Genomic DNA, 16,171 nt, shown 5'->3' on the forward strand with positions numbered 1-16,171 from the left:
AGAGTCGTCCTTCACTTTTCCCAAAAGCTTCGAGGAAAGACGGGGAAACAGAACCTAGGATTAGCGGGCTTTGACCCTTGGCGTGGCAATTACAGTGCTGCAGTTGCATTAACAAACTCTCCCTTAACCGCATTCTCCACGCAAACCGAGAATTTACGTTGATACCCATGTAGACAATGTACGATCCGTGACCGCATTGACCCGGACAGGGGATTTGTCCACTCACGGCAGAGCAAAATACCGAAACCTTACTGTTTGATTTATGATCCACAGCTGTTCGAATCACTCGCATTGCTGCGGTCAATGTCAAGCGTCACGCTTGAGGGATCTCAGTGAACTTCTGTACATTGGTAACAGGAATTTAGGCGCAAACTTTGTATGATGCTCAGAATGAATGAATAAATGAATGAGCACACTTTTATGTAAAAAATGATGAAGAGAAGTCCCCTTGACATGACCGGAGGCCTCGGTCGAGATTCGGTAACGGGATAAGAAGCAAGGAGTGGGGAGAACTGGGAAAGAGAGGCAGCTAGAAGTAGTCATCAATGCCGGCTCCTCTGATGAAAATCAGCAGAGTGCCCAGCAGGTGCTTCCTGTGAGGTGGGGCTACACGTGGATTAACGCAAAGTTCGTAGCTTGCCGGTCGTAGCGGGCCAAGTGCCTTTAGGCAGCGTTCTCTAGGAACACTCAGTGCCGAACATTCCCACAGGAGGTGCCGCGCACTGCACAGGGCACCGGTACCACATTTCTGGCAGTTAAGGTGCTGTACGGGTTTCCACGCCCGAATAAGTAGTGGGCCGTACTAGGCGTAAGGGCCATGCCTATTCTTATGTTGCCGAACGGCTGAATCCGGGGGGGGGGGGGGGGGATTCAACAGGTTGGGGTCTTCCGGAATTTCGTTTTGAAGAACGGCCTTCCGCTAGGCCTTCGCCAAAGCAGCACCGTCCTCTGTGCCGATGGCGTCCTCCGCATCTGAATCAGTGGATTCTAAACAGTCTTGCTCGGGTTTGAATACCAAGTTGCTCCCGGGTGATTCTGTAGGCCTTTTTAGATGCGGAGCGTCTTATGCTCGGGGGGTATGTCCCGCGGCGTCGGCGGTGGTCCGGCGTCCGCACACCACCGTTTCTTGGCCAATCCCCCACGTCTTATACTCGGGGGTATGTCCCGCGGCGTCGGCGGTGGTCCGGCGTCCGCACACCACCGTTTCTTGGCCAATCCCCTACGTGGGTACGTGGTATAAAAGTGGAACAACAACAACAACAACAACTCCGGTTGTGCTTGCGCTTGACTCCGTGATTCTTCAGATGAAGTAGGATGGAAGCAACAGCCCCGTCAGTGAGTGTGCTGATGCAATTAAGTGAGAGCATCAGCGCAAACACTAACAGCAATTACACCCAACTACAATCCACGGAACGTGTATCGATCTCGTCTTTACCAACTGCAACGGCGACGACTACATACAACCGCTGCTACGAGATCCACTGGCTTTGCACTTCAGTGACCATAAGACCGTCGTACTCAAAGTAAGAAGACGTGCAAACCTAAATAAAGACCTTTAGATACCACCTCAATCTCGTCTCACTCGCGTATATACGCATACAATAAGGAAAATTACACCCATCTCCCCGAAGGGAACCATGAGTAGGATATATGAGCATTACGGGGTTCACTACATTTCCACCAAATTTGGCTAACAAACATAATGAAAACGCCAACGGAACCCCCATGACACTCCGCATCCTACTCATGGTTTCCTTCGGGGAGATGGGTGTAATTTTTTCATTGCCTTCAATCCCTTCATGTCCAGAGACCAACTGGATTTGGTATTGCAGGCCACTCTGTCGTCATTCAGCAATGAATTTCTTTATTCTGCAGACAGGGCAGCTAGTATTTTTGCGTGAACGAAGGGATCGAATTGCGTCCATTTAGTCTGTGTAAATTATAATGCGTTAATGAGGGCCGAGGGTGCTTGGATGTTTGCCTGCAGGTTCAGTCAAGCCATCTTCATCCCCCTGTTGATGAAGATGGTGGATGCAGGATGCTCAGAGAATTAGAAAAGCTGGGCTCACATTGACGTCGACGCCAGCAACGGTAATGAACCGAACAGCTATCGATCATAAATCAAACAGTAAGATTTAGGTATTTTGCTTTGCCGAGGGTGGACGAATCAGTAAATCTCGTCAGGAATTTATTTATGATTGATAGCTGTTCGGTTCACTTCCAAGGCTGTCGTCCACGTCAATATGAGAAACGCTGTTCTCCTTCTCTGGGCATCCTAAAAAGTATGTACTTAAATTCCTGGTCCCAGTGGTCACAATTTTTGACCGGACAGAAAAACGAAAAGCAAGTCCTCTGAGACCCTTTTAATACACGCCGTCATGTCTAAATTAACCGGGAGTTTTCTGCTCCGGCATACCAGCTACCCAAACGAGATGGCAGATTGAAATTTGATGAATACGCACAGTAACGCTGCCGTTCACATATTTACCGCCACTGCTGGCAAACTCCCAAAAGCCTTGAGTTCATTTGGTTGTTTATCGATGGCAGCACCGTTGGCATGAAAATGATATTAGAAACAAATAAAGACTCCGCAAAAAGTTAGCCCTTTCAGCAATATTGTGCTCGAGATAAGCCATTTCTAATTGCTTCCGATGCCCTCAGGCAAGCCAGCAAAGAAAGCGGAGAAAATAAATGTCGAATAATGCTGCATATATTTGAATAGCAAGCATTTTTTAAAACATATCGGTTCTTGTAGAAACAAAATTGAATTCCTAGAAGCCAAGTTGTTGGTTGAGGCAAAAATGTATTTAAGCCAAAAAAAAAATGAAGGAAGAAAAATCAGCACGCGAAAGGTAGAGAAGTTGACTTAGAAGCAACGATTGGGTACCTTAAACATGTACAAAGGAAAAGGACTTTAAACAATGCAGTTTCCTTTTACTCGGCGAAGAAGGATGGCCAGAGAAGCGGGGTGCAGTCCAAGGACTAGACGAAATAAACACGTTTCTTTGTAATTTGCGATTCAGCATACTTTCTAGTTAATTAGCTGAATAAAATTCGGAAGGACTAGAGATTTATTCTAGCGGACAAACCTAGGTCAATCAGTTCCCCCCTACCCCTCTTGAAGCCCATGCATTGATAGCAGTTGAGAATTTTAAATTTTGTAACGTATACAGCTTACTGCAAACTACGTATCGCGAAAAGTAGATGAAACTCGGCGGAATGTATCAGTACCCTCGGCGGCCAGTTGTCATAGAATTTGCTTAAAGCTGATTTCGACAAAACAAGAGTTAAATATGTGTTTTATAATCACTCTGCAAAAAATTCTGTTCCGCTCCGATATTTCCCCGCACGCTATAAGGAAAAACCGAGATATACACAGCTTTGTTAAAAGAATGTAGTTTTTTGTTTCATTTAAGCAGTCGACACTGTTTGGAAACCGCTGTCCGAGTTGGCAAGCCCTGTGTAAGCATTTGCTTATTCAAAATTTAAGAGGCTTCCCAAAATGCAGTTTTATATAAATTAGTTTAGGTGCCATCCTGCTGGAGCCTGTGCTTTCTCATTCGAACTTTTGCACATGAAGCGGGGCAAAGTCGGCTTTGCCAACCAGGTAGCATTGCAAAGCGGAAACGACGAAGGGTAAAGCACATACGACTACAGCAGTTCTGTCTTGCCGGCCACTAGAACACGACCGGGGAGAGTCGAGCCGCGGGGGATTCCTCGGCCACTCTGGGAGGACAGGCGTCCGTGCGGGGCGTTCGCCCCGAGCCGGAACACGATGGCGCGGGCCCCAACCTTAATCTTGCGCGCTGACGTCTCGCAGTGTCTTATCGCTCCAGGGAGAAAGCGGAAGAGCCGACCTGGCTCTTCATCGTCGCCGCAAAACGCGGCGAACGCCGCGGCCGCTGGCCAGAAGCCCGCACGACAAGTAAACAGCGCGACAACTTTCGGGTCCCGCTTTCCCTCTTATGCTGGCGGCGTCGACGGCTTCCAGAAGCAGCGGCCGAATCAAAACAAGCCTATCTCTTCCTCGCGGCGGTCCGCTTGCGCGTCCCGCCACTTGGCAAGTTCGTATCCTTCTTTGTCAGTGGCTGCTCGGGCGCGCACGTCGCCCGCCTTTTATGGCGGTCATTTTCGCGTTTCGGCGACCGCCAGGGGGCACGACTCACTGCGTGCTTGCTCCACAGTTTGCCTCTGCTTGGTAACGTTTTACTTCGAAGTGTCCCATATGAAATGACGGCTGTGAAAGGTCTAAAATTTATTTCTTACGACATTCTTAACGGTACCCTTGGAGCGATCAAAATTAGTAGTGTCTGGAGGATCATTTATTTTACGCCGGAGAAAGGCCCCATTCCTTATGGTATCGATGGCAATAAGGCAATAAAGCGCGCTTAACATGCAGTAGATGGCACTTTCCACACTTTGGAACAGAAAATACATCTTTAAATGCCACATCACCACAAAAACGTGCGAACGCACGTCTACACACGCATACGCGCGCGCACACACGCACACACACACGTACGCGAGCACATACACATACCTAAACACACTAGGACACAAACAACACGAGTAAGGTATGAACATTGCAGTCGGGTACAGTAGCAAGCACGAAGAGAGGGATCATGAAAAAGTACTGGCATCTGGAAGCTGTAGTGTTCTAAACATTCGAATTGACTTATCATATTGGAGAAAACAAATATCGCGAAATACGTGTAAGTACGTTGAAATGCATAGACAAAACATACGCGCGCATGAGCACACGCACACACATGCAAACAAAAACGGCGACTCGGAATCCCTTGCATACAATACTGATGGAGCACGAAAAGCTTCAGATACTTGCATTTTTAAGAGCACGTTTGAAAGACTTAAGATTGCCTGAGAAGACTTCTAAAGATACACGAAAATCATCATTACACGTGCGTTGCACACGGCATACAGGAGACAGCATCTCTGTGGTCGTTACATCAAAGCACAATGTAAGGACAGAGTGCTCGCATTAGCGCCCTTGGCCGAACAGAGTGCACTAGTTTCGGGCTGTGGAATTTAGAGTGGACACACTTGAGCAGGAAATATAAATTACGGTTCGTGCGTCTACATTGCAATTATTCCAGGTTAAGCTTCCCGACGACGTCGTCATAATCGTATTTTGCATGCGGGGTGTAGCGGCGAGAGAATATGCGAGTGAACCTTTTTTGCACCTGCTCTAAACGCAGAGATGGCCACGCACTCATACAGTTCCATACTGCCGATGCAGACTCTACCTTGGGGATAACACGGGCTTTATTCAGGGCTAGAAAACACGATTCACTTTGCCTTTTGTTGCACGAGAGGTCGCGCCCAGAGCCCGAAGAGATGTGCGTACTTGGTGGTTAACATGAGGTGTGAACTGAAGTTTAGAATCCATCAAAACGCCCAAATCGCGTGCAACGTTTGCTCTTTTTATCGTATGAGAGCCGAGGTGGTACAAAACGGTTAAAAGAGAATTTTTTCTATTGTATATAATAGCAACGGTCGTCAGAGGATTCAGGTCTAGATAGATAGTTTTGCACCAGGGGGAAGTCGCGTGCACGTCGCTCTGAAGTTGGGCACAATCTGCCTTTGATACTACTGCACGGTAAAGTTTCATGTCATCTGTAAATTGCACGAGAGATGAATGCTTTACAATGAACTGTGCATCATTTGCAAATACGTTAAGCAGTAAAGGGCCGAGTATGGAGCCCTGGGGAACCCCGCATGGCACAGTGAAGCTGCGAGAGTTGGCGCCAGCGTACTGAACGAAGTTTGTTCTGTTTGAGGTAAGTAGAGAACCACTCGCAGAACGCGGGAGACAGACCATATACAGACAGCTTCCGAAGGAGCATATCATGGTTTACGCCGTCGAAGGCCTTACTGCAGTGGAAGTAGATGGCGTCCATTTGAAGACGGGAAAGTGTGCATTTGCCGGCGTCACTCAGAAAGAAGGCAAGGTTCGACTCGACAGACCGGGAAGGCATTAACCCGTGCTGATTACTGTGAATCGAGGGGCGGACGGGGTACTGCTTTTTCGAAAACTTTTGAGAAAGAAGACAGAAATTGGTCGGTATTTCCCTGGCACCGAGGGGTTTTCGAACTTAAGGAGACATAAAATGGCGCCAGGTTTTCAATCTGTTGGAAGGCGCCGCTCTTCAAGCGAAAGACAAAAGATGTGGCGGAGCAACGGTGAGAGAATGTTAGAGCAACCTTTTACAATAAAGCATGGGATATCATCGTGACTTCTTAGAAGCTAGGCTGCGGATAGCAGCCCTGACATCTTCAACAGTTATTTTGGGCGTCTGTATTACATCATATAGCGGCGCGAATCCAAGTGGCCAGCCGCTGTCGCATGACGAGGAATACTCAGACGAGAAGTGTTTTGTGAATATTTCGCATATTGTGGCTGGGTCGGAGGTGGTGATGTCGCCATCCTGCAGAGTAATCTGCTCAGGGGCCTTTCTGTTGCTCATTTTTGCTCTCTCCAGAAGTCCCCCGGGGAACGGCTTAGCGAAGGTTCCTTAAAGCCCGAGAAATGCATTTTGACGCGAGTGAAGAGTGCTTTCACGAGTGAACGCGGTTTTTTGAAGCTCATGCAGACGGACGGGGCGATAGCCTTCATTTGTTTGTGGAGTCGACGCTTTCGGCACAACGCGATGCGGAGTTGTTTGCTAAACTAGAAGTGCAATTTGGGAGGGCGCTTAGACGTTTTTGGTATGTGCTCAATAACTGCTTTTTAGACAGTTTTCTGTGAGCTGTTGCACACCGCTGCCTCTGCGTTTGGCGAAGTGTAGACGTTGAGCGTTCTGTATAGCGCGTTATAATCGCCACGGGGAAAATCAAAAAGGGGTCTCCATGCGCCGCCCATAAGCAACCGATAATAATACCGTGACTGTGAAAGGTTCATGTCATAGGTCGACCGGGACAAGAGATTCTCGAGCTTGTTTAAGATCGAAAGAAGTCAAGTTGGAGAAAGCGATATCTAGGACGTTTCCCGTGGGTTTACTAGGTAGGGCAGCATATGCTGAACCGGCGAATGAGAAAAAGTTAAACAGCTACGATAACATCCATAATAACAGGCCGGTTTCAGGAAGGGCTTCTCAACTTTAGACTATATTCACGCTGTCAACCAGGTAATAGAAAAGGGTTCAGAGTATAATGCACCGCTGTATATGACATTTATAGATCATGACAAGGCATTTGACTCAGTGCCCACTTCAGCAGTATAAACGCGTTACGTGATCACGGCGCCGACGAGGCATATGTTGCGCTCTTCGAAGATATATACGGGAACTGTACGGCTTCATCACAGAACTTGTAAATTTTCTATACAAAATGGTGTCCGGCAAGGGGACGCAATCTCGCCACAGTTATTTACAGCCTGTCTCGAGGGTGTGTTCAGAAATCTTCAGGGGAGAAAAACCGAAGTGAGAATCAATGGGGAATATCTCACCCACCTTCGGTTTGCAGATGAGATTGTCTTGTTCAGTCAAAGAAGCCAGGATTTGTAGCGCATGCTTCGCCAACTGTGCTCAGAAAGTATGATTGCAGGATTAAAAATAAACACGAAAGAATACAAGGTAATGTCGAATCAGCACGCCAAGGTACATCCCTTGCAGGTAGGCAATGAAGTCCTGGAAACAGTCGCCGAATACTTTTATCTTGAGCATGTCCCAGCTACTGATCCATACGATGAACGGGAAATTTCCCGCGGAGTAAGCATGGCGGGGCGCTGCTTTTGGTAAGAACTCAGGTATCCTGACTGGTAAGCTTCCTCTGTCTACCAAAAAGCTTGCATTTAATCAATGCGTGCTTCCAGTAATTACTTACGTAGCAGAAACTTGGGGTCTCACCAAACTACTTGAAAGGAAACTTAGATCGGCACAACGGGCCATGGAACGCCGAATGCGAGGGGTCACGCTGAGCGATAGGAAAACAGCCGCATGGATTAGGGAACAGTCTGAGGGAGTTCAAATTAAGCAAAGGAAATGGGCGTTTGCTGGTCACGTAATGCGAATTATACACAACAGGTGGATCATCCGTTTTACAAAGTGGCTGCCAATAGACCGCAAACGCAATAGGGGTCGGCCGAGAACTCGATGGAGAAATGAGCGTCGAAAATTTGGGGGAAAACATGAACTCAGCTAGCACTCGATGGGCTTGGCTGGAGATATTTGGAAGAGGCTTTGGACCTGCAGTGGACACTGGACACAACCGGGCTTATAATATATATATATATATATATATATATATATATATATATATATATATATATATATATATATATATATATATATATATATATATATATATATATATATATATATATAAGAGTTGGCAGTCAAGAAACCCTCGGAAAGCAAAGGGGAGGATGTGGTAGGTCATTGAAACAGATAAAGAATTTGGAAAGAAAAAAAGCAATTGGAGAAAAAATGCCCGCGAGGTGGGATGCGAACCCACGACCTCCAGAATACCGGTCTGGTGCGATAACCACTACGCTACCGGCAGGGCGATTTTCCCCTCCACTTTCTGGGGTGTTTATGTTAGGTGTTTTTGTTTCCTGTGCTTGGGGGTGGTAGCCAGAGCCACTTGGACTACTCGGGGTGAAGGGGACTTTCTTTTTAACCACCCGGGTCGTGACTTGAGTGTCTACGACATGTCGAGAGTTGTCGACCAGCGTTGAACCCTTTTAGGCTCCCTATGGCACCAAGACTGCCAGAACAGAGGCCCTCGCTATGAGTGTAGCGAATCAGAATAGGAAATGGGGGGCTCGTTGAAAATAACACAGAAATAAGAGCTGGCAGTCAAGAAAACCTCGGAAAGCAAAGGGGAGGATATAGTAGGTCATTGAAACAGATAAAGAATTTGGAAAGAAAGAAAGTGGAGAAAAAATGCCCGCCAGGTGGGATCCGAACCCACGACCTCCAGAAGACCGGTCTGGCGCGATAACCACTACGCTACCGGTGGGGCGATTTTTCCCTCCACTTTCTGGGGTATTTTCTGTTTAGGTATTTTTGTTTTTACGTGAGAAAGAAAGAAATAAAGAAAAACACGTGGCCAGAGTGGGAACCGAGCCCACGCCTTTCGATTAGATCTCGAATGCCTTACCAATTCGGCTTTCTTTCTTTCTCACGTAATTAATAAAAAAAATAATGTAACGTCACTAACGGTAAACAAATAGTCTAACCATTCCCCTATGCCTTCGTTGGCGTTGTAGACTGCGGGATTTCTTTCTGTATATATATATATATATATATATATATATATATATATATATATATATATGTATATATTAGTGGTTTTCACAATTTCACAATCGATCAAGGCTCCCGTGATGGATGCCGAAACGTCAAGACCGTTTTTGTTGAGCTGATCGCCCTCTCTTTTGTTTCAAAAAACCGCTTATACGTATAGTGTATACTTTTCAGAGGTGAAGTTAGAGAATTTTGGCGCTGCCGGTAAAATTAGAAAGTGTACGTCATACAGAATCCTGAGTCACATGGTCAAGATCAGAAACAGAATCAGAGTGCCCTGTAGGGGGAGGCGATGGCATGGTAAAGAGGGGGGGGGGGCGTGTTTACTTTGGGGCATGACCAGGAGGTACGAAGACGGTGCTTACGGAAGGATTTGTAAGGATTATTTCGAATTAGAGCATTTGTGGGAGGCAGCACTCGCACATACTTTACACCCCCTTCAAATGCGCCACTGGTCAGAACACAATGCGTCAAGGGCCATTATGGTAAATGAAGCATGAAGCCCGAGTTTAAAAGCTCGACTACCAAAGTGAAGAAGAGAAGTGACACTGTGACAAGTTCGGCCAGCGTATTTTCGTGCCGCCTATTAATCGTTCACACCATTTCCATGGCAATGTGTACTGTAATGTCTGTGTTTGCTGCAACACGTGTTCACCGCGCACAGCGGCTCTAATATGAAAAATCAACACGTGGTACATTCCGTAAATCTATTTTATGCCGGCATCATTTAGGCTAAAGAGGGTGTGGCTGGTAAATAAAAAAAGCAAAATTTCTAATAGGCAAATATACATTCTTTTGCCGTTCACCAGTGCCTTCAAAAGTGCATCGACAGCCAAATTACCAGACCATTCTTTTTCAGCAAGCGCGACCGCATCTCCTCGAAATCAATTCGACAAGAAATGTTTTGCGAAGACCGCGCCAGTAAAAAAGAAGCCCGAGAATGTCGCGTGCAGGCAAGTAGCGTGACAGGGCCCCGACTGTTTGCTGGCAACGGTGTCTCCACAATGACAAACAAGCTCTCCTCGCAAACGCCTAATCAAAGCGAAAGTGACGATAGCTATGACGATGCTAGTGGGTTCTAGCGAGAGAAAAGCCAACGAAGCGGGCTCTTCCATATAGAGTGTCGCTGGCGACGCGAGAAAATTAAAGGGATCTGCGACTACACGCGCACGTGTTTGCACACGGGTCCCACGAACACCTGCTTCGGTTTCGAGAGGCCTCGTTGTCTGTGCCATAGCGTGCCCGACATGGGCTAAGTCTCCCAAGTCACGGTTGCCATCCCTGTGGTCGGCGCAACAAGGGAGCTCCATTAGAGACTTGATACGACCGCAGCGTATCCGCTTTCCTGCGAATACGCGCACCCGAAGGTCTCGTTCGACGCACCAAAACGCTCGACCGTGTGAAGTGTCTCCCACAAAACAGAGCAACCCACTTGCTGGTGATTCATTTTAACACAAAAGTGTTTTATTCCTGGATACACGAAGATTTCACTGACGTCTTTTCCGTCATGGAGATGACGCCAGTAAAATGAAGCAAGTGGCCTGTAAAGGGTGCACCCTTGCACAGAGTGTCTTCTTGCCGGGAAGCAACTTTTAGTACTAAAGAGTACGTTATACCTGGGGTTTTCGTTTTCGGGTTTTATATTGCTACGTGTCGGCAGGACGGAGATGAGACGAACCATGGTAGATGAGGATGGCGAACAATGTATTTCCATTATTTACAAGCGGCGAGGACAGCGCGCACGCAGGCCGCACACCAGCCAACCCTTCGTCGTCGTGGTCGCCCTCATTGACGTGGATGATGGGCTATCACTCCATGGGGCATTGCCCGCCTTGTCCCGTGACAATATTGTAACACGAAAGTGTTTTATACCGGGATACAGCAAGATTTCACTGACGTCATATCCGTCACTGAAATGACGCCAGTACACCTTTGCCGAAGCGATTCACCAGCAGGACGTCCCTCGCCAAGCACACCCCACCCACAGGACAGCTGCCGAGCCGCAAATCAAGCTCATTTCGGCGCAGATTTCGCTGCACATTTCACTTTCGTGTCTTACCGATTCCTATAACAGAGCAATCAAACACAGTTTTTTTACTCGCGTTGTTGCATCCCTGAAAAAGAACACCACAAATCCTCTACATCTTCTAGCGTTTTTTTTTTTTTTTTACCTTTGTAAGCGTCTTACGCCAAGGGTGGTAGCCGATCCTCACAATATCGACTCCACAGCTCTTGCGAGGACGTTATTGGTGCTTCTCAGCAGTTCGAAGGTATTCAACGTTGCTTGGTCATGACGACGTTTTTTAGTATCCAGTAGGGAAGACGGCAGCTACATGGGTAACTGTGTCATAGGAAGGAGACCAAAAGACAGCCGCAAAAATAAATTACACTGATGAACTGCTTCCAATTATTGGCAGAAATAGGGTCTCGCTCCTTTACCTCAGGCACCAAGCGCTGTCATTAACAACCTTGTAAAGGAGACTGCCGCTTTCTTAGGCATGAGTTACCTAGGGCTTTCCGCGAAAAATATACATCTTCTTCGTTATTCTGCAAACTCAACCTTTAGATACCGTTGATCTCGTTTATAATGCGAAGAATAAGAATTTTTTGCCTTCAGTATGAGTGCAGATTGTACCTTTTTCCTTATAAGAAGACAATGAAGTTAGTGTAAACATTTTCAACCTTACAAGAATAACTCCACAATACTGAGACCATATTTTAAATTACGTGCGTTAAGCTGCACGATGCAGAAACAAATATCACTTGGAGAAATTCCCTTCAGTACCCCTTTAAACCCTCTATCTCAACCACGTGGCCGGCCCTGGTCGGAAGCAACTGTTTCGTGGTGACTATAGCTGAGAATGGCATTCACCAGTCATCCCTTCCTTCTCACGCGGAAGGTGTATAGCACCACCTGTGAGGTTTGTAGGGCAGACACATCAGCAGTCCAACAAGGCTTGCGAAGTAATCGGTCGTTTCATTAAAAGTAAGTCCTCTGACTCCTACTATGCTCGGAACTGAGGCAACCACGGTGTTCCTGCACTTCTTTAAGGTCCACTGACCATGGAAGTCTTCTCCAGATTTAATAATAGCGTTGTGTTTTTTTTTTTTTTCTCAGACACGCGTCATATCACTTACCTTGCCCTTGAGCTTCAACGCGTCACGTGACGTACGCGTCTAACTTGGATACAGGGGAACAGACGCTTCACCACCATTTGCATCTGCGGAGGGTGCTGACTTTGCAGCATCGCTTCCCTGGAGCGCGTCTCGTGCACAGGACTCCCAAAGGAATACAACTAATCATGGATAATTTCCATCCATTACGAGCGCTATTATTTCGCTTTAATATTGTGCAAACAATCGTGAGTTTGAATAATCACGGCACGGCTGTAAGCAAAACATTAACGCGAAACATTTCGGAGGTGGTTGCAGCCACAGAATTCTCCTCACTCATTCGGCCCATCAGAACAAAATACAACCGTGTTTAAAGTGAAACAGCTCGACATTGGTAACTTTTAATTTAAGACACTCGTTTCACCAAGAAAAAGCAATGTTTTAAATTTTTTTTAATTTTGTGCAACACAACCACCGCAGTGACCTAAAGTCTAAAATTTAAGACACTGTTACCAGTGTGTGTGTGTTCACCGTAGAATTGAAGTGGCACTATAAAAAAATTAAAGCCGTTCCACTCAATGTTAAATTTGTCGGAAGGGCAGAGCAGTGATTCACCATGATGGGCTGCTGCGGCGTTATCCGCTCACTGCTGCCACCCGATGCATTTCAAATTTCCCGCCTTCGCAGTGCTCGCGTGCCCCCTCCCTGAAATTGCGCCAGCGGGAGTGTGTTCTTTTTGTGCTTGCTTTAATTTCGTAGGCTGGAGCTGTTTTGCGTTATTTCGGACGCGTAATTTTTTGTAGCGTAAACTACACTCGCCGAGGTTGAGCAGTTTCGCGTGGACCCTGAAGGGCCGTGCTGCGCAAGCGCGAGGAGCATTGAATTGGATTGTTTAGGATTGGATTTGGATTGGATTGGGTTGGATTAGATTTTATTAAATTGGATTGTATTGGATTGGAAATCCAATCCAATTGGAGTACGGCCGGCGTATGCAGAGAATTGGGTCTGCACATTCGCTGGTGGGCCCATTCCAGAGGAGTGACGTCATAGCCGCGGCAGACGCACCGCCGGCGCATGCCCAGCTGTGCGCCTCCGTTGCGCAGTAGCCAAGTCTGACGCTGCGCCGGAGCAGCTTGATAGCCGTTTCGCGTGGCTCCTGGAGAGCCGCGCTGCGCATGCGAGAGGAGCAGTGACTGGATTGGACTGGACTGAATTGGATTGGATAGGATTGGATTGGATTGGATTGCTGAATCATAGCCCACGCTACGTATATCCTGGTATAGCTGAGCTAAGCCACTTCTAATTTTTTTCTTGCGCGGCTGGAGCCTTTCTGTGTCATTGCGAACGCGCCACTTTTTTCTTGCGCGGATGGGGCCTTTCTGCGGCATTTCGAATGCGCCATTCTTTTCTTGCGCGGCTGGAGCCTTTCTGCGTCGTTTCGGACACGACATTTTTTTAGCGTGAGGTACACTTGCTAAGGTTGAACAGTTTCGCGTGGCTCCTGGAGAGCCGTACTGCGCATGCGCGAGGAGCAATGACGTCTTACGGCGCACAGCTGGCGTGCCGGAGCCGCCGCCGCCGCGACTGGACTGGACTGGACTGGACTGGACTGAACTGGACGGGACGGGACGGGACGGGACGGGACGGGACGGGACGGGACTGGCCTGGCCTGGCCTGGCCTGGCCTGGCCTGGCCTGGATTGGATTGGATTGGATTGGAAATCGTTTTAGCAGCAGTAAGCATGATGATCAGTTAATCCTAGACAACCAGGAAACCTAAGAATAACCAGCTGAACCTTAGCTCACGCTACTTATATCCTGGAATAGCCGAGCTTAGCCACTGCTAATTTTTTTTTTCTTGCGCGGCCACTTTTCTTCGCTTAATCGTAAAAACCAACCTACGAGCGTTCCTAACTAAATGAACGAAGGGGCTGCCGATTATATGCACAGGTTTTGCCTTAAATTTACCTGCAGTTTTCCTTTCGATAAACAAGGGGAAGATGTATGACAAGCGCCAGTGGTTTACGAAATTCTAACGGTTGTGACTATTTAAACAGCGTGGTTTTTTGAAGCCTCAGCCTAACTCCCTTATCCCGGTAGAGAAGGATCTACTTGTGTCCGTTATCTCGCTGCGCCGCCTGATTCCGGCTGTCACATCGACCGTTAGCGAGCTTAAGACGACAAGGCAAGCCCCCATAAAGTGATACGCACTTAACTTAAAAGAACTAGAGGCTCTACTACAGTCGATGACATTTTTCTTGACGGTGGTTCTGGTCGGCGGCGGTCAGTCGCGCAAACAATACCCTGTGACATAAAAACTGGGTGCGAATTCGGCTCGTTGACACCACTGCTTCATATGTTTTTCTTATAAGACTTGATGTTGTTCGAAGGCTGTGTTAAAATTGGCATCTTTGTTATTGCGACAAAGTAGTCACTTTAATGAACCATGCTTCTAATCTATCTTCATGACGACTTTTATTGCGTCCCAAACCGCTGCGTACAGCAGCGATGAAATTCGCTTAGTGCAACAACACCCACTACCAACTTGGCTTTTTGTAAAACGGCTTCCGAAAAAATTGGCCGCGTATCTGCTCCTTTCGTTCCAAATGTCGTCAAAAGACGATAGTCTCTGTAGACATTTGATAAGGAAGTGCCCCCCTTTAGTTTCCCGCTGACCTCTCATGTTGTTCCTGTACCGTCGCGCTCATCCCAAGGTAAATAGACTAAAGATTTGCGCAAGGCGATTTGAATTTACCGCATTCCACTGCTACAGGCCAGGTTCCTCGATGCCAGCGCTGCAGTACGGCGGAGACGCGCGTGAATGGAGGCGGCCGACTACAAGGTTTATAGAACCGCGTGGCCGTGCTCCACGTGCGTTCCTAGCAGAACGTGCAACCTAGCTAGTGGAACCTTTCGTTTCTGTCGCCCCGTGATTTTTCATATGCCGCCAGGAGGCGGCGGTTTTCTGCAGTAGATGTAGAATATCATTTTCTATCGAAAAACCAAGCATCTATGAATTCTTTAATAAAGGAACAGTGTAAATATCCCTTGTGTACTAATTTCCTGTCTTATATTTGCGTATCGTCTTGTTCTTGTTCAACAAAGTTGACAAGTATGAACATATAAACCGGGCTTAGACGTTTACATTCGGCTGTAAGTACATAAGGCTATTCCGCAATATCAATTTTACTTTGGCCGGGTGGCTGAATCGAGTAACAGACAGGCAGACGGACAGACAAACAGACAGACCAAAATTTCTGGGTTTAAGTAGCCCAAGAAAGACTATTGTTTTTAAAAACTGCCGCTTGCTTGCGTGCGCGTGTGCGTGTGCGTGCGAGTGTGAGCGCACGTGTCTGTTAGTGCCAATTCCGCGAAAATAGAAATTAACACTCGATTCTTTTGCTTTACAGCGTCAAGTGAGCATGAAGACTTTTTAGTCCTTTTGAAAGAGATAATCCCGCTACATGAACAACAGCGCAAGCTCGCTCTTTCGTTCTTCATTAATCATAGCCTCCGGAAACCATGGCTTTTAATTACCCGGCGTTTGGGATTGCTTCATTGTCCCCAGAGTTTGTAATGAGGGCCTAGGAGCCAAAATAATCCAACTTCGATGAGAAATTCTGCTCTCTGGCCCCTCTGATGTATAAGAACCCCCGGGCTTCCGCATTGAGATTTTTTGTCCAAGGGAAGCGGTCTCCCCTGACGTGGCGCATCGACATTGGTATCAATTCGGGAGTCAATTGTTTCTTCCTTTTGCGGTTCACTTCCACGACACGCTTTTATTTGTCAGAA

This window comes from Haemaphysalis longicornis, unplaced genomic scaffold (genome assembly GCF_048455015.1).
Source record: "Haemaphysalis longicornis isolate Haplotype H1 unplaced genomic scaffold, Haemaphysalis longicornis Haplotype H1 scaffold_4, whole genome shotgun sequence".
NCBI classification, from domain to species: Eukaryota; Metazoa; Arthropoda; class Arachnida; order Ixodida; family Ixodidae; genus Haemaphysalis; species Haemaphysalis longicornis.